Raw genomic sequence first — 24355 nt, forward strand, 5'->3', positions numbered from 1 at the left:
TAAGAAATATGTCTGTGAATATACTTGAGAAATGATAATCGAATGGACAAACACCAGGTGTCATTTTCTTATTTTCTAATATTATCGTAAATTCAACAACACACAATTCACATTTCTTTATGTTATTTCTGAGATTGTCATTGCCCTGTTGTTATATATTCTTAATTATGTCTTCAGGAAATATACAGATTAGATGTTAAAAAGATCAAGACAAATTTTTAAAGATGTATTTTGAGTTAAAGATAAAACTAGGTGATGAAAAGTAGAATGTTGAGCGTGGGAAGTTCTCATAAGGAGTTTTAAGTTTCCAAAAGACATCTGGTCACTATCATCTACCAAGCTAATGCAAGGAGTCTCTCTTCCAATCCCCCAAAATACAAATATACAGTTTAGCTTAAAAAGAAGAAAGGAAAATGTCCAGAAATGATAAGAGAGAAATCAGGCTGGAAATTTCATCAGGTACTAAACTGAATAGATTGTATGAGTTATTAGAACCTGTTATCACCTGAAAGGTGACATGAAACCTCAAAGCTGCCTAGTTGTGAAACCACTCTAAAAATATTCTTCCCACGTACCTGGGGAATGTTCTAAGGTGTTTGGTTATTCGACTGTTCATTTCATGGGAATAAACAATAAACAACCAGGGGAAACTGGGACTCCAAGCTGTACCGTCTGTAAATACAGAGCCTAAACTCATGTTATCTAATTAGATATACAGGAAACTCAGCCCCAAAATTAACCTAAAGACTGGAACAGAATGGATGACATTCAAAAAGCTCAGGATGAACGTGGAGAAGCTCCATGAGAGCATCTCTACAGTCCAAAGCAAGAGAGAATTCCCAGAGCACAACAGTGGCTCCTGTTGGGGATGGATAACAGGAAACAGAAGTCTCCAGAACGGAGAGAAACAATTATGAGAAAAAAGAGAAAGAACATAATCAAAGAAAAACTCACACTTTAAGAATGATAGAGAATAGAACAACCCAGGGGAATTTTAGCACTTTGAAAATGTTCAAGGTAAGGATGAAAAGACTATAATCCTTACAGAAGACATAGTGCATATGGAGAAAAGAACCGAATAGAAATATAGGATGAAAAATAAAGTCATTGATATTAAAAAAAAAATACGTTGATAGTTTCCATGGTAAGGTAGACACAATTGAAGAAAGCTCATATAATAGGAGCTAGATTTAAGGAAATATGAAAAATACAGTACAGATAAATAAGATCTTGGAAAATATAAAGGAGCTTTTAAGAGACATTAAAGAAAGATTAAGAAGTTTCTGGATATAACTAATAAGAGTTCCAGAGTGGAGAATAGAGATAAGATGTCAGAGGATATTTTCAAAGGCACACTGACTGACAAATTCCAGAATTTAAAAAGGAAAACATATATATACATGAGTCCTCAGAATGAAGGAATACATAGAAAACTAAATTACATGTATAAATAATGAACCCATATCACTTTACATAATAGAAATGCAGAACACAAGAAAGAAAATTTTTAAAAGCACCGAAGAGAAAAAGGAAAAAAGATTATCTTAAAAAAATGATAACCAACTTTATTGTAGAGTTCTCAGCAAAACATTTGAAGCTAGTATACAAACTAATAATATCCTCAAAGTGTTTAGGGAAAATAGTTGTCAATCTGGAAATCCATACTAAAATAAGTACGACTTACATGTGTAGGCTGAATGTATATTTTCAGACATAAAAAGACAGAAAGTTTACATTTCACATACTTTCACTGGAAAAATGACCAAAGGAAATATTTCAGCAAAGAAAAAAAAAAACTAAATGAGGAAAAAGATGTAGTTGAAACAATGATGAGCAAATAAATTGTTAAAACATTTTAGAAAATCTCAATTTGTATTTACTTCCAAACACCTCCCCACACTGACTTTATGGGGTTTTAAACAAGAATAATGAAATTGATGATAATATCTTGAAAAATAAGAAGAATTTAAGAGCAATCTGCAGTGGTTTAAGTGTGTGTATTAAAAATAATTTGCTTTAGGGGCCAGCCCCATGGCCGAGTGGTTAAGTTCATGTGCTCCACTGCTGCAGCCCAGGGTTTCGCCGGTTCAGATCCCGGGCCATGACCGCTCATCTGGCCATGTTGAGGCAGCATCCCACATGCCACAACTAGAAGGACCTGCAACTAGGATATACATCTATGTACTGGGGGGATTTGGGGAGATAAAGCAGAAAAAAAAAAAAAGATTGGCAACAGTTATTAGCTCAGGTGCCAATCTTTTAAAAAATAGTAATAATAATAATTTGTTTTAATCAGTAAATGTATTATGTTTATATTAAAAAGTTTGTGTAACCATTAAATAACAAACTTAGAATGTCTTTTGACTCTAAGAAAGCAAACAAGAGAGAGACTAAAAATATCTATTCCAATGGAAGAAGAATGGGAGGGAAAAAAAATCAGAGGAAAAGCATAGGAAATAGAAAAACCTAGAAATTAATGATAATATATTTAATTTACATTTATAGAAAATGATAGATTACAAAAACAGCAAACTTGGAAAAACAAACAAGTAAAAGAATACGTATAGAATGATATATGTGCTGATCAGATTTTCATATATCAAAACTGATAGATCTCAAAAACACGAGGGTAATAAACAAGCTGTAGAATAAGTATATCATGGAACCATATTATGTGAGGCATCAAAAGGGACCCAGTTCTGTCTAGAGAGCCCCTGCCATTCACAACACACAGAACAATCCAATATATTATGGATATAAATAACACAAGTAAAAATATTACAACACAGATACACTTCAATCTCAAAATAATGGTCTTTTTGTGAAGGAAGGAGTGGAATGACATTGAGGACAGGTACAAAGGGAACATCATCTCCTTAACTTTATCTGTAATATCTATTTATTTAAAAATAGTTTTAATGTTATCAAGGTAAAACTTGAATATTTTTCTATTTTGACTGGTTACATGGGCGTTTGTAGTGTTAAGCTTTGGACTTTACTTTGTGCTTAGACATATAATAATTACAAAATTTTAAAACAATAAGTTTTTCTTTACTTATCTACAAAATGTTGGAACATTAAGTTTTCTCCAGCAAAATAACGGAGTAATAGAGTGATACATGCCTTCTGCTGAGAAAACCACTACAAATATTGTTATAATACTTTATTTTTCAAGTAAGTTGTACTATTTCCAACTTTGAAATTACTAGTTCCAAAGGAATGTCAGACTACTTACGTGTGTCTGGAAATCCTAGATTTGGCTTAAATCCAGTGGTATTTGCCTATCCAAAATTGCAGGTGTTACTTATACCATGTACATAAAACTACCGATTCTATGTCAAAATTGCACTTTCCTTCTATCGTCTCAAATCACTTGGAATCATCTTCACGATTACAAGGATCTGATTCCTTACCAACTCATGCTCTCTTAAGTCAGGGGAATGTCAGCCCTAAAAGAAATGCGTGTCTCTTCATAACTGAAAAATTCATCTGTGGCAGTTTCACAGAGAAGTACCGTCTTCCATGATAGATGTAAGGCTCAACAGAATTATGAGAGAGAGTGAGGGATAAAGTTAAGAAACTGTACAATTACAAGCAATAAAGGCCCAAATGAAATTAAGTGTTAATGAGTCTGGCCTTAATTGAGTTTTACTCCCACTGCTAAACTCTTTAGGAAAATATATTATCACATCATTTCTTTTATGATGCATTAAAATCTGTACTAAATTAAAGCATTAGTTATTATGATACTTAAAAAAAATACGACTTGCTTCATTTCACAGTATTGTTTATCTCTCAAACACATTATCACAGCGTTGCAGTTGCTTGTCAGAACTCCTCAACCTGGGAAATAAGAGTTAATTTAGCTATCATAGTCACAGAAATTGCCTTTTCTAATGCAAGATTTATTTGATTTTAATTTAAAATCCTTAGTGAATTTCCCTGTAGGCCTGTAATTGCACTTTGGAGCACGCCATTTACACAGTACCAGAGACATGGATTCCCTGTTCTTTCCAGAGAATCCTGACCTTTCGGCGAATTCTTCACACTGATTATTGTATTGCAGTGACCACCCTGATGGTTTGAGGGTGACAGTGGATCAAAAGAGGTCTAGTAATCCTCCACCCTTGGCCTTTATTGAAGCAACTCTGCGTTGGGCTTAACTCAGTCCCCAAACACCACAATCTGTAACAACAAGCTCAAAGGGTCCAAGAGTGAAGAAGGAAGCACTGCAACCTGCTGGTCAGTAGTATAAGAGCTTCAAGTTGGTTCATCAAAGTGCTACGTGAGCCACCGAGAGTCTTAGGTTCCAAAGACTACCGCAATTTCAACACAATGATTCTAAATTGAAACTTCAACTTAGCCTCTTCTTCATCATATATAAGGGTGTTTGGGAATCACAGGCCTGCGGCGGTGGTTCCCTGTTCACTGTCTTCACAATCCTGGGACTACTGTTTACTAGATTTAGAATTCTGTTAGGATTCTTTAGCACACAGGACGGTTCATTGAACATAGTTAGGTAATAAAAGCATTAAATTCATGATTAGGTAAATGATTTATGCACACATGCATGAATGAATGAATGAATGAATGAATGAAGATATCTAATCTTCTAACCCTCAGTTTCCTCGAGTATAAACAGGAGAATGAGATCTCTAACGTGGAGAATCATTATTAGAGAAAGAAATTATATGCATAATGAACCTGGAACAAAATAGAAGCAAAAATAATATGAAATAGAACTCGAGTACACTTCTATTTCAACCTGGCTAGTTATGCATGGATTCATATTAATTGCTGGCCAAAATGTTCTCCAAAACATGACGATGGTCTGGTATAAAATGATGTTAAATCATACCCACTAAAGCACGTTAGAGCCATTTCCCCATCACTAAACTTTGTGTTTTGCAAAGTTTAACCTCAAAGTCCTTCACTGTCTACATGGCATAACTTTTCTAAAATGGAGAATACTTGCCACATCCCCAACAACGTATTTGGGAAATCACTGAACATCACTTTATCTCTCTATTCAGCTCACTCTGACACTCCTAACTTTGATCTTTTCACATTTTCAAGGTAACGGTGAAAAGTTAAAAGTTCTAAAATACTGAGCTTCACTCCTAGAGTAGAAAATATATTCATTTGATCAAGGGGAGGGAATTTGCTACTTTTGAAGAAATGCAGGCACAAACTCTGCCAGGGGACAGTATCTAGTACCAAAATAGGCATTTTTGGGAGAGATCATGCAATGTGCAGTCACCGGGCATTAAATGGCACTCTTTTTTGGAATTCTCTGTTCTTTTTGGGAGGAGGAGCTAAAGCTGGTGTTGGCATACTTCATGACTGCGTTTTTCCAACTGTGATCTAGAGATTAGGATTCTTTTAAAAATTAAAGAAGAATAAGATTATTACACTCACAAATGACTTTCAATTCGTACTGCTTCTTCACAGAAATTATATGGCATCCATTGCATTTTTAACTATAATAAAACTAAGTTAAATGATTCTGAAGCACAGCTAATGTTTCAGCTGACTCTTACAATATGGGTGCAATTTTAACATAAGTATTTTTAATTTTGTCAATTTTACTTAGCTCAAAAGCAGTACGAAGACTAAATGAGAAACTAAAGTCCAGCTCTCAAAACTTTGAATAACAGATGGGAGAAATTTAATCAAAAAGTTTAAGTTTTATATGACAATATTAGCATGATTTTTCTGTGAGGTTGATATTTTAGCAGATTAAAAAGAACCATTCAGTCTGGTTTCCTCTATTCCTGTGGAATGCCGCATATTGTACTTCCCCTACAAAAATGCCAAAAATATCAATAAGAAAAAGAAATCCTAGATTCAGTTTATTTCAAATCACTTCCTCTCTTGCAAATTTTAAACTGTTTTTGTTAAATTCGAGATATAGATTTTTTTTCAGGTGTTAAAAATTGAACATAGAATTTGGAGTTATAGTTTAAAGATGAAACTAATTTCACAAAATTAAATGCTAAATAATAGAATTTGCATTTGACCTTTTTCCCCTCTAAAGTTAATCTCCTATTAGTAAATAGCACAAGATTGGGAGCAATGTCACCAGGAGGCCTCTGTTCACAGGAGTGATAGAGCATAGACTGCAAAAGCTAAAGCTTCCTCATTCCAGCCTTATAATGTGGCTCAGGTGTGAATGAGTAGGTTAATCATGTGAAAACATAGTTCAATTGTGAATCAATCTCTGGCTGAGCCTGCTTGACTAGATATCAGAGGTGAAGGCTGTTGACAGCCTGCTTTCTGTTGATTGACCGAAGCTGGAGAAGAAAAACGGCTGGTTAGCTCTTGTCCTTATTCCTATGGCTGACTGCCATATAACATTGCTAAAAACTTATGATAAAGCCAGAAACAACTCCAGAAAAATTAAGGTAAGATTTATACTGTTCTCTGATATTTCCATTCAGCTGCTGTTTGTCTGCCTTGCTCTCAGACTGAGGCTCAAGAATGAAATTCACTGAGGAAATGTCAAACCACGTTGCTGCCTATAGACCCAGGTCATCCTCAGTGAGATCTCACATTTAAAATCCTCCGAAGAATGAATAATGACCAAATCCTGCAAAGGGATTTAAAAGAAGTTCCTTCAACTAACCTTCTTTGCTGTCCAACCCAGTAGAATAACATCAAACTCACTGATGAATTGAGATTTAAAGGGTCCCCTCCCTTGTGAGTAGTATTCCATTTGCCACTTAGATTTCGGCATGTTCCACATTCAGAACACAGAGAATTTACCTTGCCCTTCACTTCATAAAGGGCTTGCATTATTTGTGTACATGTCAAGATATGTTCTTTTCATCTTTTTATTTAACACATAGTAGGACACAAATCCCTTTTAAAGACCATCTCACGTGTCACTTATTCTATAAAGCCTTATCTGCCCCCCACATCCTGAAATGCTCAGAACGTATCAGTGGAATAACTGAATGAATAAATGATGAAAGAATCACTCTCTACTTTATTAAAGACTGCATTTATAAAACGCGGTTTTTTACTAATCATGTATTTCTCATCTCTATTACAAAAATTTAAAACTCTTGATGTGTTTACCAGTATATTACCAATATCACCATTTCTGGTTCATAATAGGCACAGATTATTATTGGTGAAATGAAGGAATAGGCAATCAATATATATCTGTTAAAAGTATACTCATATACAATTTACTTAATTACCAAGAAATGCATAAAATAGTTAATTTTTAATAAACATGGAAATGTGTATTCTTTTTCTTTTACTGTGTAACATCTTATCACAAACATAGCGGCTTAACACAGCATATATTTACTATCTCACAGGTTCTGTGGTTCCAGAGTCTAGGTAGGTCTAGCTGTGTCTTCCTAGGCCACAATTTAGGCTGGCTATTAGCTAGAGGCCTCTCTCTACGCCCAGAAGCCCCTCAGTTTCTTGCCACGTGGTCCTCTTCAAAACCGTCTCACAGACCATTTCACAACATGACAGCTGACTTCTTCAAAACTGGAAAAAAGGAAGAGTCTCTCTCTTCAGGAAAGATCCAGTCTCTATTTTAAGATCTATTGCTTGATTAAGTCAGGCCTACCTAAAATAATCTCCCTTTTGATTGACTCAAAATCAACTTGTTTGAGACTTTGATTACATCTGCAAAATCCTTTCACCTTTGCCATCTAAAGAAGCCTAATCACAGGAATAATATCATAGTTACAGATTCTGCCCAAACTCAAGGAAAAGAGATAGTACTGATTATACTCCAGGGGATGGAAATCTTGAAGGCATGTCAGAATCCTGCAGGTAACCACAAAGTGTGAGAATGGAAGATTCAAGTCCATAGAATAATACCCACTATCAAGAATGTTCTAGTTTTCCCTCCAGGCAAAGGGTAGGCTTACACTTCCCAGCAGATTCCTCTTTGAAGTTAGGGACAGCTATTGTTTTAATCTTGGCAATGAAATGAGAATGGAAAGGCAATGTCACGTCTACAAGGAAGCTTTAAAAACCAGCACGCAGTTCACCACATTCCTTTCCTCTGCCTCAGTGATTGTGAAAGCTTGTGTTGAGATGAAGCCTCTATCAGCCTCAGTTTTGCCTCTATCAGCTTCAGTCTTGAGTGATTATGTGCAAAATCCTTCTCCCAACCAGCATTAGAAATGCCGCATGAGAGAAAAATATTTGTTGTGTTAAATCACTAAAATCCTGGGAATATTTGTTACTGAACGACAATTTTGCCAACCCTAAATCGTATATACACCACACAGAGTTTATATGTTAAGGAGTGTCTTAGTCATTTAGGGCCACAATATACCAGAGTGTTCTCTCAGAGACTAAAAGGGAACTAAATAATGAGAATATCTTGAGAAAAGAAAGCAAACAGATGGTATGAGAGAAGGGAGCAAGATATTGGAAGATAACTGTTGAATAAACATCATATTGTGAGAAACATAGAATAAAATGTAAAGAAGAGTATGTGAATGTAGTTTGCGATGTTATTAATATGACATTATAGGAATAAGGAGTCACTTGGGGACAGTAATACAAGGAGCAGTGGTTCAAATGAAAAGGAAGAGGATAATAATATTGTTCTTTATCATCGCATAATTGAATCTGTAACTTGTTTCTCCCCAAAATGTGATTTTAGATATTTGTTAATCTTCCTATCCATTCATTTTTACATATAATATGATTTAAAAATTATGTGATGCGGTTGTTCATCATTCTTCCAAAACTCTAAGATGAGAAGGAAGCTTTTTTCTTGCTATGATTATCTAGAAGTTAAACAGCAGAAAAAGACAACAAGAAAATAAGAGGTCTGATGTCATTTGTTAAGGACCATAGTTTATAGTTATTGTTTACTTCTTTTCCTAGACCACCGTTATAAACAACAGATCTGCCATCCTCGACCCAATCACAAAAAGTAATTATAGCAATATACATTAAGTGATATAAAAAAAGGATAGTGGATAAGGATTCAAAAGAACTAGATTCTGGATCTAGAATTGTCGTTACTAAGAAATATGTGATCTCATATCGGGTAAATAATTCTCCTGTGCCTTTTCTTTCTCCATATAATCATTGAGATGTGATTATTTGGCCTGAAGTTTCCTTTCACATCTGAAATTCTGAAGTTCTACATATACAGCAGTTCCGCATAAAAAGATTTAGGTAAGAAAATAGATGGAATCTGTAACTGGAAAAAAATTTTTAAAGGATTTCAAATTACTTTTCACTTTCTGTATTTTTTGTTTTGACATCTACTCGATATGGTCCTACGTAGGCCTCCTGGCATCTTCAGAGTCTTTCATCCTCCTACATGTCTTATAAATCAAAATCCTCTGTGGTTAGCAAATTTAAAGGTCAATAATTTTATGTATAATAAAAACTTAGCTGACAGCTACATTCAGTTTATTACTCATCTAATCTACTGACAAAAAAAGCTAAGAACCTATTCATCACCACCCATAATGAGAAAACAGAAAAGTATTAGAACGGTTTACAACACCCATAGAACAATTGCTACTCGAATTTCTGTAGGTTGTCGAATTGTTTCTCTCCAAAAATTGATTTATAAAATCTGTCAAACTAGCCTGCTTTCCATTCATTTTCGTAAGTCATGTACTTCAGAAATTAGGTATGTAGTGTGTTCATTATTCTTCCAAAACTCTAAAATAAGAAGCCGTTTTCTAGCTATGATTATCTAAGAACTTTTGCCCTTACACCACGACGCTAAAGTCTGGGAAAGAGAGAGACTTTTTCTTTTTTTTCGGTATCTGATTATGATGTGGACGTCAATTTCGGTGGCTGCCCTTTGGGTCATTTAAGTTCAGGCGACAAGCACAGCTCCACGTGCTGGGTTCCTGGGATGAACTAAGCTGGCTCTGACTTCCCGATGACTAGTTATAAGCTGTCTTTCTGGATAGATTTACACCAAATCCAGTTTCTCACAGTTTGTTCCAAGATATTGTGACTATATCCTGAATGAGAATTTCAAACTTCAGAACTCCAGAAGAGGACTTGTATAGAACTTTCCTTCACCCGTCTTTCTTCCTTCTGCTATCTTGTTTATGTGGGATAATTCTTCCTTTATAAAGAATCCTGTTGCAAAATAATTTGTTGTCAAAATAACTCATTTGTCTTGCAACCATAAATCAAATCTAAAATTTAACTTGTGACAGATAAAGGAAAAAATTTCACATTGCCAAGTTAAAAGGTTATCTTTTTCTATTTGGTATTAGTTTGACAATGACTTTTAATAATTACAGTTTTTCTTTTAATGTGTATAATATTGCATATATTTTCATGAAATTATATTACAGTGCACCACAATTAAGTGTATTTATAACCAACTTCCATAAATATTTTTAATTTAGTAAGTTAAAAACTTTTCTATGTTTCTAATTGTTTCTCTATGATGTTGTTAGCCACCAAATTTTTAATTCACATTATTACCGCAAAACAGCAAAGAAAAGATCTTCAAGGTTTAAGCATTTAATTAAATACACAGTGGCACGCACAAGAAGATCAGATGTTTGGTTTTTGACAGAATTAGCTTCCAGCATGTTTTACTTTGATTCTATGAAATGTATGGAACAAAATGAACTACATTTTAAATTTCTATTTGTAACAGCTGAGGATGCTGATATAAAACTGGTATCATTTAACTGTTTGAGAAGGTTTTCTTCCGCTAGTGAGGTCAATATGAAAAGCAATAGCTTCATTATTTGTAAATACACAAGGAAACTTGAAATCAAATGAGTAAAATGGTTTTAAATTAAAATGGTCATTTGATCCACATGAAAAGTGTTACTTATTAGAGTGATATACAAATCCACTTCATATAGTCTCTTAATATGACTAATTTTTTTTTTCCTGAGGAAGATTAGCCCTGAGCTAATATCTATCATCAATCTTCCTCTTTTTGCTTGAGGAAGATTTGCCCCGAGTTACCATCTGTGCCAGTCTTCCTCTATTTTGTATGTGGGTCACTGCCACCACATGGCTGATGAGTAGTGTAAGTCCGTGCCTGGGATCCGAACTGGTGAACATAGACCTCTAAAGTGGTAGCATGCTGAACTCAACCACTAGGCCACAGGGCTGGCCCTGCATAATGACTAAGTTTTTAAGTAGATATCGAATCTTCTTCGGATGATTTGCGTCTTCTGCTTTTAATGTGATCAGCGACATCCATAAGGCCTATATGGTAGCTAATGAATGTTAGTAAATATTTTATACAATGACATATTCATTATCAACTTTTTTGAGACATGGAAATTCCTTATTTAGTTTTTAATTAAACATGCACTTTTTTGCACTTGTGGTGGCCAAAAGTGGTTATTGCATGTTAAAAAATCTTTACCAAATAACAAAATAAATAGTTGTAGATTTACACCATGTGATAAATGACACATGGCATTCTCTACACTCTCTACTGCCAGACAGTTCAAACTGTATTTCCTGTGCGTATTTTGCATGTGCTTAACCGGCAATACCCTGTTTTCCATTAACTCTACTGACTAATGGACTTGCAGATCTGTGACTATCCCAGGCTGCCACAGGAGCCAAGGCATGGCTCACCATATGTCATGTCTAGAGGGAAACAGCATCAAATACTTCTCCCACCATTACCAATACCAGAAGGAGTGAGCTATCCCAGATCACTGTTTTATCAACAAAGACTCTGCATACTGTCCTTGAAAAGTAAGTTTTAGTTACAAGGTCCCTGGAAAGAAGAGTCCTCAGAGGGTCCCTGAGAGAAGAGAGTTGGGTTATTAAGATAACTGTGTGCTAAAGTAAGAATTCCACCCATTGCACCCCTATCTCACATGCTGAATACTATAGAGGAAGTCAGAAGTTCATCCCAGTTTATTTTGATGTAACTATGAATCATACCACTTATTATTTTAAATATATTTTTAAATTGGGAAAATGATAAATCAGACTCAATGTCAGGATAACAAGCATAATCCTGTTTTCCACACCAAGTTGACTACACCAGGATATGTCACCCTATGTTGACTAATCGGGTCTCTTCCCAATCTAGGTAGGCAGCTAAAACAATAAACTCCCAATCTGGTTTAAACCTTATTCCATTTGGATAATTTAAACAATCTTTTGAGATAATTGCTGAATATCTCTTTATCTTGCCTTTTGCTCTTCCCTCAAAAATAGAGTTATGGGAAATTGGAAGAGGGAGTCTCAAATGACCTTGAGATGCTAAAGTGCTGGATACCTTCTGTTTCCTCTGATATGGAATCCTTTTGGCTCTCCATGGTAAATTCGGCAGTGAGTTTAACCCTTGATGTTTGTTTTTTTCTTGTTTGTTTGTTTATTTTGGATTTACCACGCCAGGAGCCCCTACTGGCTGGTCTGACCTTCCCTCAGTTCTTGAGTTACTCTATCCCACTAATACGTGCTGCATGAGCTTTCCACTGCTTCCTCTGGTTCTCCTCAACTTCTGATAGACAGGAGCTTCTCTTCTTCAACAGTTGATCCCAAGGCAGACCTACCAGTCTCACCTGACACTAAGGGGGTGAAGAAGGAATGAACAAGTAAAATACTCTCAGGATAACTAGAGTCTTTCTTTGCTTTTGTCTTACTAAAAAGGCCGAGGAACCAACTTCTCCTTCTTATATATTTCTGGCTTAAGAAGTGGAATTGCCAGGCAACAGTGATGTAATGAAAATTAAAATGTATCAGTTTATAGTTGCAAAATGTTTTCCCATTTCATTCAGTAAAAAATAAAGTTTGCACTCTGATAGATATGTTCAGTGTTGTAGACAGAGTGTCTTTATACATCCCCACGGGATCCTACGCTAGCTTCTTAGGATAAAATAGAATCCTTTCACCTGCTTGAAGGAAGGCCTACAGACACTTGCTCTCTACAATGTCCATTTAGTTTAATAATATATAGGAAATGAAATGATAATATAATCTTCAATAATAATTTTAATACGAAGTCTTAAGATAAAACTGCTATCTCAATTCACATAAATCAAGCGAGCTGGATTTCTTGAAAATCACATATAGCATAAATGTCTATGTGCCTGGACTCAGTTAGTCAATAGAGATTCAATTTACACCCAAAACAAGTTAATTTTCTTTTAACAATGCACTCTTCTACACAACAATTTTAAAGTGTCTTGTGTTGCCATATATGAACCAAGCAGTTGACTATATCATTTATAGAGTTACAGACCACTCTTTGTAACAATGGAATTCTTTGTGTGGGTATTTTGTACAGCATTTCATCTATCAGCTAATAAAACTATCTAAGAAGTCTATAGTACAGGATGCACACAAGCAAGAAAGATAAAAGGAAAGGTTAACACTTTTTCTTCATCTGTCAACACTGTCTCCTGTTACATTTGATCAACTTGAAAGTAAATGCAAACACATGATATCATTTACAGTAATAAAAGCGAACGCCACACAGCAGCTACTTTGCTTTTATCCATTCTGCAGATCACTCATCACAGACTGTCATGGGGTAAGGTTGACAAGGCTTTATGGAGCATCTTCGGCAGTGAAGCACACTGCTTCAGCTCTTCAAGGCTGATCATTCACCCTATAACTAATGAAAGAATCTACCAGTGTGCATTTCCTGTTTGAAACTTTGAGAAGGAAGCAGAATAGAGAAAGTATGCCACTTCTTTTCCCTTAAAAAAGTATAAACAAGACAAAAGATAAAAACAAAAATAAAAGACAAAAGAGTAGCAAATAAAATCTGAACAATTGAATGTATTGAATGAGCCATTGCTTTCTCAAGGGTTTAAATGCATTTTCAAAGTGAGTCAAGGACTCCTTTGTCTAGAGCCATGCTTCCCAAAGTGTGGTCCCTCGACTAGCAGAATCAGCATCGCCTGAGAATTTATTAAAAGTGCAAATTCTCTGACTCTACCCCAGAACCACTGAATCAGAAATTCTGTGGGTGACACTTAGCAATCTGTGTTTTAACATGCTCTTCAGATAATTCTGATACACATTAACGTTTGACAGCTACCAGTTGAGGGAAATTCAGTATAATGCATATTGCATGTAAGTTTTCCCCAGTTTAACATTATAGTTTTAATTATAAATGACAGATTTATTGATATGTAAAGGTTTGAGTTTGACATAAATCATATTTGACATGGTAGCCAATAACATGAATGATAACCAATATAATTCTGGTCTTAAATTTTGAATTTAAATTATAGTCCATATTTTTAAGAATTTTTTCTATATATTTTCACTTATCCTTCCCAGTTATGATGAAAAATACGTATGATCAATGTGAAGAGATGATATTTTAAAATCCTTTAAAATGAGCTTTAGAAGAAAGAATATTAAACTTTGGGATTCTGGGGAACAGTTCCTAACTCCGTCTTCATACAAACACCTTCTTAAATGCTTCTTTGGAACAAAAAGGCATACATCCTGGAAAGTGCGTTTCAGCCCTTGTTTCCTAAGGGACTGATGAAGTGGAAAACAAATGTTTCTTTGGAATGGATAGGGGAGCCTAAAGACCATAAACAACAAGTCATGGACTAATTAATTATTTCAAGGCTCTCTGCAGCTTCTCCAGCCACTGGAGAACTGCCAATTTTCTTTGGAAAAAGCTTAACTTGACTGTGCTCATGAGTTCTTTGCTGACTGTGACCATCTCTTTTTGGCCCTGAGGTTGCAAGACAGCTGCTGTTTGTACCTGCTACCAACCAGGGAGGCAGAAACCCCTCCCCCACATGCCTCAGCAGAGACTATATAATTTGAATTACTCATCTTTGGCTCACAAGACACCCACCACTCTTATTTGCCACTACTAGATAATGATACTATAAGTTGGGTTGGTCAAATCGGGAGCAGGCAGAGATAGATGGATAGATGGATAATCACAAGAAACTCAGTGATCAGAAAAAAGGAAAACCAAGCTTGAACTTAGAATATGTGACCTCATTGAAACATAAGAGTTTTAGGAAGCAGGTAAAAACTTTACGAAAAACAACAGTAATAAAAAGTTTTCAAGTAGATCACTAAAATGTTAACTTAAAAATTACTTTCAGGATACTTTTATCAAATAACTTAATGAAAAGATGAACACTGTTGAGAACCGAACCAGTGGCCGAGGAGATCAAAAATTTATCTCATGACACTGAGCAAAAATCCAATGATAAGAGAGAAATTGGAAGTATTGGGAGACGGATTGTGGAGATGGCTCATAAAAATATTTTAAAATCTAGAAGAAGAAAAAGACACAAGTAGAGACAAACATCTAGAGAGGAAGTATCTGCCGATCTCATGATAGATCTACCAGTTGAAAGTGTTCACTCAGGATTAGCAAAATCACAGGCCTCTGGGTGTGCCTTGAAAACGCTGGAAAGCTAAGGGAAATCTTATGCACTTCCTGACATAAGGGCAAGGAAAAGAGAACCAGACTAATATGGGACTTTACATCTGCAGCACTGAAAACCATAAAGCTAAGCAATTTATTATAAATTCCCGAGCAAATAGACTGGGACCCAAGAATATTATACTGTTAAGCAAAGCAAAGTTATGTGCACGTATACTCAAGGATTCAAGAGGGCTTTTCAACAACATGCCCAGAAAAACATGCTCTAATGTCAACATGAGGGAAGAGAAAAAGGAATATTGTTGGTGTTGATGCATCTTGCAACATATAGTTAAATTTAAAATGATTATAAGTGTGACTGGCAGTTTGAAAAAGTGTGTTAAATAAGAGTTTTTGAAAATGAGGTGAAACTTGGGTTCAAGTGCAAATAACAGAAATTCTAAACATGGTTGTCCTTCCTTATCTGCAGTTTCACTTTCTGTAGTTTCTCATTATCGACCACGATCTGAAAATACTAAATGGAAAATTTCAGAAATAAATACTTCATAAGTTTTAAATTGAGCGCCTGCCTGAGTAGTGTGAGGAAATCTGTCACCCTCCCACTCCGTCTCACCCAGGACGAGAGTCTTTGTTCAGCATATCCAGGCTGTATACACCACCTGCCCATCAGTAACTTAATAGCCATCTCGGTTATCTGATCTACTGACCCGGTACCACAGTGCTTGTGTTCAAGTAACCCATGTTTTACTTAAATGGCCCCAAAGCACAAGAGTAGTGATGCTGGCAATTCAGATATGCCCAAAAAAAGCCATAAAGTGCTTCTTTTAAGTGGAAAGGTGAAAGTTCTTGACTTAATAAGGAAAGAAAAAAAATCACATGCTGAAGTTACTGAGATCTACAGTAAGAACAAATCCTCTGTCTGTGAAATTGTGAACAAGGAAAAAGAAATTTGTGCTAGTTTTCCTGTCACATCTCAAACTGCAAAAGGTATAGCCACAGTGGATGAAAACTGCTTAGTGTAGGAACAAGCAGTATATGTAGGGTTCAGTACTACCCTCAGATTCATTCACCCACTGGGGGTTTTGGAATTTATCACCTGTGTATAAAGGGGAACTATTGTAGCAATAGAATAAACATAGGACGTTTATTTTTCACTTTACAGAAACTCCAGGAATTGGAGTCCCATGGTTCTTTTGCTGTAATTATCGTTATTATTACTGTTGTTGTTTTTGTTTTTGCTGGTTTTCCTATCATACCGTTTTGTCATTTTTAGCTAATTATCGCCTCATGGTCACAAGATGGCTGCTGTAGAACCAGGTGTCATATCTTCACAGAACAAAGAGGAAGCAGAAAGAGTTCAAATGGCCATTTTCCTAATGCATCTTTATCTTTTTTGGGGGGAAAATATCCTTCTCATGAGCACAATAACAGCCTTCCCTAATTACTCATTGGCCAAAACTGGATGATATGACCATCTGTAAGACAATTCATGGCAAAGGGGACTATGATTATGATTATCTCAGACTAACAAGGATTTATCCACTAATGCTGGAGGCTTCACTGCTCAGAAAAATCATGGAGTTCTCTGAGCAAGAAAGAACCATCAAATGGTTGTTAAGTAAACCAGCAGAAATGTTTGTCATACACACTATTATATATTACATAGAATTATAATTTTTAAAATAGCACAAAAGAAGGAAAGCATTAGAAAGGATGTGAAGAGTAAAGAAAGAAATGACAGCATTGTGAAAGTCCCAAGTGTGTCTATTTGTGTGTCAGAGAGGAAAATGGAAGTTCTAAAGATTTGTATTTGTTCATGTGAGGGAAAGAAGAGGGCAAATACACAAAGTGTCCTGATGTTGCGGATGCTTATTATTTTATTCTGAAGCTATAGTCAACATGAATTGGTGCAAACTGGAAAAGCAGTAATGAAACGTTTTAAATTTGATAAATTGGGATCTAATTAATTATATTGTGCCCTGTTGAGGGAAGCAAACTGAAAGAGACGTGACGAAAAGTCCTCAGCAGTCCTCCACTCTAACTTCATATTTGAATTTACCGGGTAGCTTTTTAAAAACACTGATGCTTGGCCCCCACACCAAGCCAAATGAATGTGAAACTCTAGGGTCAGATTTGGGCATAGGTAGGTTTTTACAGGTCCTCCAGTAATCCTAATGAGCAACTAGAATGGATAACCACTCTTTTAAGAGAAATTAAAAGTGTAGTACAAAACCCACTGTAAATTTTATGCATTCTTTAAACAATTATACTTTGAGCACCTACCATATGCCAGGCACTGTTCTATGCACTGATGATACAGCAACAAATGAAGTGCTTGTTCTCAGGGCATTGACCTTCCAACGGGAAAGGCAGGCAATATTCGTGTAATATCAGATGATGATAAATGATAATATGTCACGGTAGAGTGAGAGAAGGTGAAAGTGAATGGAAATCCTCTCTTAGGAGGAGAAACCCAAGCCAGACAGGAAGAAACTGAGGGAACAAACCAGGAAGCACCTGTGAGGAAGGCGGGACGAGGGCGGGGGGGGGGGGGGGAGGAAGTACAATGCCCTGAACTAAGAGCATGTTTGACCTGAGGGACAATAATGGTAAATAGAAAACTCCATACTTACTCACACTAGCATCCAAGAGTAATGGCCAAACAAATCTGCTTTCACACAAAGGTTTAGAGATTTTAGAGTTTCTGGGTGATCACTCTCAACTTTTAAAGTATATCTCAACAAGACAGAAATGCAGCCCAGAAAGGAGGACAACATTTTGATGAACGTGAAAAACATATGGATAAACTCTAAAGGAGCACTTTAGCTAAAACAGTATTAATAAAAGATTAATTTATCGTACAGAATTCAAAACAAGAGGGAGTAAAAATACTATAATAAAATCCCATAAAAGATAGGAGGGTAAGATCAGAGTTGAAGTCTTCTAATGTCCTTAATTGTTCAGAAGTGGATGGCGATTTTGATGAACCTCAGATTTCAAGTCAAGTGTATAAATAAAATTTACATAGTTTTATTAAAATAGTATAAACAAAATAAATAACTTGCAAATGAGTTGAAAATACAATAGAGGAAATATGATTAATCAGTTAAGACAGTAGAATGAGAGAAAAATCTGCAAAGCACAAGCATGGAAACTATAGAACAAAGATGGCAAAATATATTTGGGTTGTGGATTCATGGGTTTTCTTCTACTCTACTCTTTATTTTTGTGTCTATTAGAGATATTTTGTGGTAAATAGAAAGAACATAGAGAAGATATTGAGTTACCATGGTGTCACCAGTGTCAAAGAACTACTGTATATAAAAATAAAAAGTCAAACCAGTGAGTAAAACAGAATTGAAAGTGCATAAGTAAATCTAGATATATATGGAAATTCATTATACAATGAAGTGAAATTCTTTTTTTTTAAAGATTGGCACCTGAGCTAACCACTGTTGCCAATCTTCTTCTTTTTTTTTTCTGCTTTATCTCCCCCAAATCCCCCCTGCTACATAGTTGTGTATCTTAGTTCCAGGTCCTTCTACTTGTGGTGTGTGGGACGCTGCTTCAACAATGCCTGACGGAGCGGTGCCATGTCTGTGCCCGGGATCCGAACCGGCGAAACCCTAGGCCGCCGCAGCAGAATGCAAGAACTTAACCACTCCGCCACGGGGCCGGCCCCAGTGATATTCTAAAGCAGTGAAAAAAGGATGGCTTACTTAATCAACGATATTGGCATAAGTGGATATCTATAATGTGGGGTGATAGGTGATTGGGGAAGAAAATTTGGTAAAATGTAGATACCAATCCATAATACTCTACACTTATGTAAAAAATGAGCACACTCGTGTCATCAAAAGTAGAATGTATTATGGAGAATTATGATGGGAATATGGGAAAATTTACCTTGAATCCCTTTAATGCTTTAATGTAATTTTTGCAATAAAATTCTATTATGAAGTAAAACCAAAAAAGCCTAGATGCAAGTACTTCTAAAGAAGTAAACATTAAATTAGATGCAAACTAAAGTATGCACAAAATTGACATCGCCTCCACTGTCCTAAGCAGCCCCAGCTAGACACATAAGCTCGGTGATATTCATTGATCATGGACCACATATAAATTATAGTTCATCTGTTAGAAATGAAAAAATAAGATTATTTTTTATAGTATGGTTTCTTGCACTTGGAGAATATTTCTCAAGAAAGTAATAAAATTACCTGTTATTCTTGCAATTGGCCTCTTGGCCAAATACTGCAGCGTGTTGCCTTGCCCACTTTGAAGAGACTGGGTACCTAACAATAAAGAAGAGTAGAATGAAAATCCTTCCGTAAGTACACTTCAAAGCAAATAAAAGTGATTTTGTGGGCTATGCATTTGCAATTGCCTTGCTTTACAACCTCTAGAGAGCTCTTTAGCATCACTTGAATTAGGACTTTGGGCAAAGAGCCCGCTCGGAGTGAAACTGCTACGATGCTTACTCTTGACCACGGTACATTGCTTTTCTGTCCCCAATGCCAGGCACTCCAGCAGTGAGCAGTCAGGGAGCGCCACTAAAAATATAGACAATAAAACTATGAGAGTTCCCTGAAGCAGATAAAAAAAATACATGTGCATTTTCTCTTCTTTTAAAATATAATATTGAAAATAAGATAAGCTCATTGGAACTCAGAATATCTTTTGCATTTCAGAGATTTATCTGTAAACACCATATAGTTCTTGAACAAGGCGATTTCCTCGCTACTTTGTTGTTACATTTACCAGTTACGATAATTTGGGGACACGTTTCAGAGCGTGACTGTTTATTTCAATCAATTCCATAAGTGTATCTTGATTACAGAGGTGGAGAGCTGTGGAAAATAGCATTAATTTAAGGATGGGCCTGTGAGCTTGAAGTTAGCGTGGTTAGTATCATTTCATCATCTCTGTACGGATATACCACTAAGGACTCACGTTAGGGGGTGAGGTTAAAAGAAGGGGAAGTTTTTGTTTTTTAATTTACATATCAATTTTCATGTGTATTTTTCCCAAAGAGAAATCTATTCAGGTTTATGCTAGAGTTCTGGGCCATTTACAGATTAACATCATTTTTTTCTTCACATGCATATCCTGTCCTCCCCTTTAAATGGGAGGCTACTTCTGATGGCTGCAATCCACTTGTCATAAGACAAGTTAAGTCTCCCTTAGTCACTTCCAAATTATTACAACTTCACTTTCCTAGAATAACATCTCTATTTTGGGCCATACCATATGGCTTTCCCTGTCCTACCCACCCTCCTTTATGACCACATTCTTATCTAGGATTAGTTTAAGGGTAAATTCAAAATTCATGTGAAAGATTCATCAAACAACCTCAGACATAATACCCAGCACCTCTTCTCTATAACAACCCCATCTTGGGGAACACCCTTGACCTTGCCACAACCCGGGGCTTCCCAGACTTGAAAACTCTAAACTCTAATGGCCACTCTTTGGCCATAGCTTTCCAAGCTTACTTTTTCCTCCTTAAATCCGTGATCTTTAACCACATAAAGACCTTTATTTGTCTCTCTGTGTATCAGTTTTCTTTTGATTTCATGTCGCTCTCAGAATTCTCAAGTATTTAATTTGTTCAGTGAAGTAGTTAATTGTGTAGACTCTGGAGAAAGACTGCCTGGGTTTGAAATCTGACTCCAACATTTATTAGCTGTGTGACCCTGGGAAGACACTTAACCTCTCTGACCTTGATTTCCTCTTCTGTAAAATACGGATTGTAAGAGGACATATTTTTTAAAGATAATAAATGTTTTATATTTGCTTGATCTTTCATAAAGGAAAAGGTGGCAGATCATTTATGAGTGTTAAAGAAGAGCAGGAAAATAGATAACTGTATCATGAAAACATCACCTTTTCATAAAGATAAAATTCACCTTATAAATATAAATTTTATCTTCTTAATCCTTTCTCCCATATGTTATTGAGACTCCAACCCAAGGGCTCAAAATGATTTGATAGAAGCGTTGGCCCAGGAACTAAGTCAGTCACAACATTAAAAGAAAAAAAATCTAGGTGTATGCATTTGAAAGTTTATCCCACTCTTGCTTTACATATAGTTTTTAGTTACTCTAATCCACACCAAAGGAAAAGGAATGCCACCAGACTGAGATCGTGACACTGAACATTGTTTTGTTTGACAGCAGTGCTGTCATCTCTCTGCCTTCTCTCATGCATAGTCATGCAGGCAAACTGGCACAAGTTCAAGACCTCCTGAGAAGCTGGTTGTTTTCTCCCACTCCAATTTAGCCTTTGGCAAAAAAAAAAAAAAAAAAAAGCTCAGGCATTGCTTCAGGAAAGGAGGTGGGTAGCAGAACAAAGGTGATTTGAAAAATATAATGTCTGAAAAATGGCAGGTCCTTTGAATATATATGCATTCTCTTGAACAGGATATTTTTCGTATTTCCTATCTTTACCTGAAGTATTACATGGCTTCATGAGCATTATTTTGCCACTCCACCCACTCAGGCTGTCAAGACAGTCTCATTTCAAGGAAGAGTAGGAGTGAGAATTATTGTTTCAAAAACAGCATAGTCTTGAAGTCTTCCTGGAAGAGAGTTCCTCCATAATTTTTGCACATCAAAGTGATAATGAAGTGAATTCAGACGTCCATTTTTTTAACTAAAAAGTTAAACTCATCTTATATTCTGAAACTGAACTACATTCAAGAATTTGAAGATTTAATTATGCTTTACTGGAGGGCATTTTAGAACCCAAATCACAAATTTTAGACGGGAGAGTCTGTGCTCCTGATTTATTCCATGTTGAGTTTGCTTGTTGAGACAGTATTGGTTCATGCTTGAAGAAGCAGATAGCCTGGCTTCTTGACTCTCCCAATGCCTAGTTGTGAACTATGCATAAATTACATAACCTTTCTGTGCTTTGTTCCCTCCCTTTATGAAATAAAGACTTGTTGTATTACCTTTCCATTTCACAAAGGAGTTACATTTTCAGAATGTTTGCTTACAAAGGACTGTATATTGCTTTGTGGTTCTTGGGGAAAAATATAATAGCAGTTGAAGGCATAAATTGTTCAGCTAAGAGGCTATATGAATTATTTAAAAATTTTACCAGAAATCACTACTAACTATTTGATGTAACAAAGACTGGTACATTTATAAAATGCATGAGTTTTGGGATGTTTTTCCTGCTCAAACAGGTGTAGAAAAATAGTGATGTTATGTCTTAACATAAGCATATATCAAGGATTAATGTCAAATTTTGTATAATGCCATCAGTTGTGAGAAAAAAACGTCAGTATATTCACAAATTCACATCAAGCATCGACTTCTATATCAAAAGCAACCAAGCAATGACTTAACATTTAGACTGAACGTGTGTGAGACAAAATTTACAGAACCCTATATTCAGAAAATTAAATATGAGCATTTTTACTGTAATCAATAGCCATGTTCAATAGACTTATGTAGGCATGTGACAGAATGACTGAATGTGAAACAAGGAATCCAATAAATATGTATAAGGAAATATCTTTGAAGATTCTACAAATCATGGATGAACGTTACAGCATCTGTAGCTTTTCCTGCCATCTTCAGCTATGCCAAGGATGAAATCATATTCTAAAGACCATCAAAAAAGGACATTTCAGAATGTCTCCCTCAATATGTCCCTCAGTTCATTTTCAATAAATTCTTCTTAAATTTTAAAATCAATTTACTTCTACTGTATTTATTCAGAATGGTGATGAGCTAGTCTTTTGCAGATAATCCATAGCTTTGTCATTCTTGATGCCTGGAGAGCAAAGCAATCTCCTGGACGTGATTTAAAAATGATTCATTAATATAAACCTTTCATTTCTGAAATTTCTTATACTTGACCACATTCCCCTTTATTTATATAGTCTTTAAGAAATTACATTCTTCAAATATGTAAAATTTCACCAGGAAGGAATAAAATCTTTATATTGATATGTTAATTGATAATGATAATATTAATACACTACTAACATTGTATCTGCTTTTTCCTTGCTAAGGCCCTCTTTCTTTCACACATTACCACACAAATGCTTCTCCATTTTTGCATATGTACTTTTCTTCTTTCTGTTTGTACACTAAAGTTATATCTCATCTGTAAAGTATCCCATTTTTGTGTTAAACAATTATAAAAAAGGATATGTAGGTACTATGACACATATAGTACATGACTGAACTAATAAAGAATTGAACTAAAATTACTTCTTAAAGGTCAGAAAACACTCTTAGGCAACACTGGCCAGTTTCTGTCTTGCTGTCTGGGTCATCCTGAGATCAGACCTGTTGGATCTCAGCATCAAGATGATCCTCTCTTTTGGCGTCAGCTCTCCAGTCACTTATCCTCTCTGCCAGGGTTGTGATCCTGAGGAGCTCCTCATCCGTCTCTTAGACCACCTTCTCCGCCGTCTTCAAGTCTGTGAGGACTTCTGGACACCTTATCTCACAGGAAACGGAGGGAAGAACAGTCTCAGGGGCCCTGCAGCTCACTGCACAGTTCCAACAAGGATGCTCCAGGGAGGCTGCACCTCAGGTTATGGGCATCTTTTTCCAGAATCATAAATGGAAAAGGAGTCAGCAAAATACCCTCTACTTTCAGGCTTTGCCATATTAACTATGAGTTTCTAAAGAAAGCTCCTTCCTTTCTCAAGATTAGTCACCATATGAAGGCGAAAAAAGAACAAGAACTCTGCAATCTGCCTTATTTATTTACAATGCTTTCTTCACCATGCCTGGGAAGAGAAAGCGTGGGTTGCTCTTTTATCCTTTCGTGTCTTTCTTCTTCTAGTCCAGCCTCAGATTCAGCTGAAAGACACCATGTATTCTTCCTGGCTTGGCCATGACATGTGATCTGGGATCTACAGGGATTTGGTAGCTCCTCTCTCTCCACACAGGTTGGTTTTCAAGCAAATGTCTTTGCTCTGAGCTCAGCTATCTCCCCTCACTAGCTCTGGGGCCCTGAGGAGCCCTCCCAAATAAGGAGATGGGAGTTATCAATAAAATGTAT

General features: G+C 35.9%; 1 long non-coding RNA gene across 1 annotated transcript in view; it reads right to left on the reverse strand.

Moving 5' to 3' along the window:
• Nucleotides 1–24123, reverse strand: part of LOC138915798 (uncharacterized) — a 42480-nt gene extending 18357 nt beyond the window's left edge. The window contains exons 1-2 of the long non-coding RNA XR_011422087.1: nucleotides 23632–24123; nucleotides 19546–19620 (exon numbers count right to left, since the gene is read on the reverse strand). This is a non-coding gene — a long non-coding RNA (uncharacterized lncRNA). The remainder of the gene's footprint in view (nucleotides 1–19545; nucleotides 19621–23631) is intronic.
• Nucleotides 24124–24355: the final 232 nt, after the last annotated feature.

The sequence above is a fragment of the Equus caballus genome, chromosome 10, assembly GCF_041296265.1.
Source record: "Equus caballus isolate H_3958 breed thoroughbred chromosome 10, TB-T2T, whole genome shotgun sequence".
Taxonomy (NCBI): domain Eukaryota; kingdom Metazoa; phylum Chordata; class Mammalia; order Perissodactyla; family Equidae; genus Equus; species Equus caballus.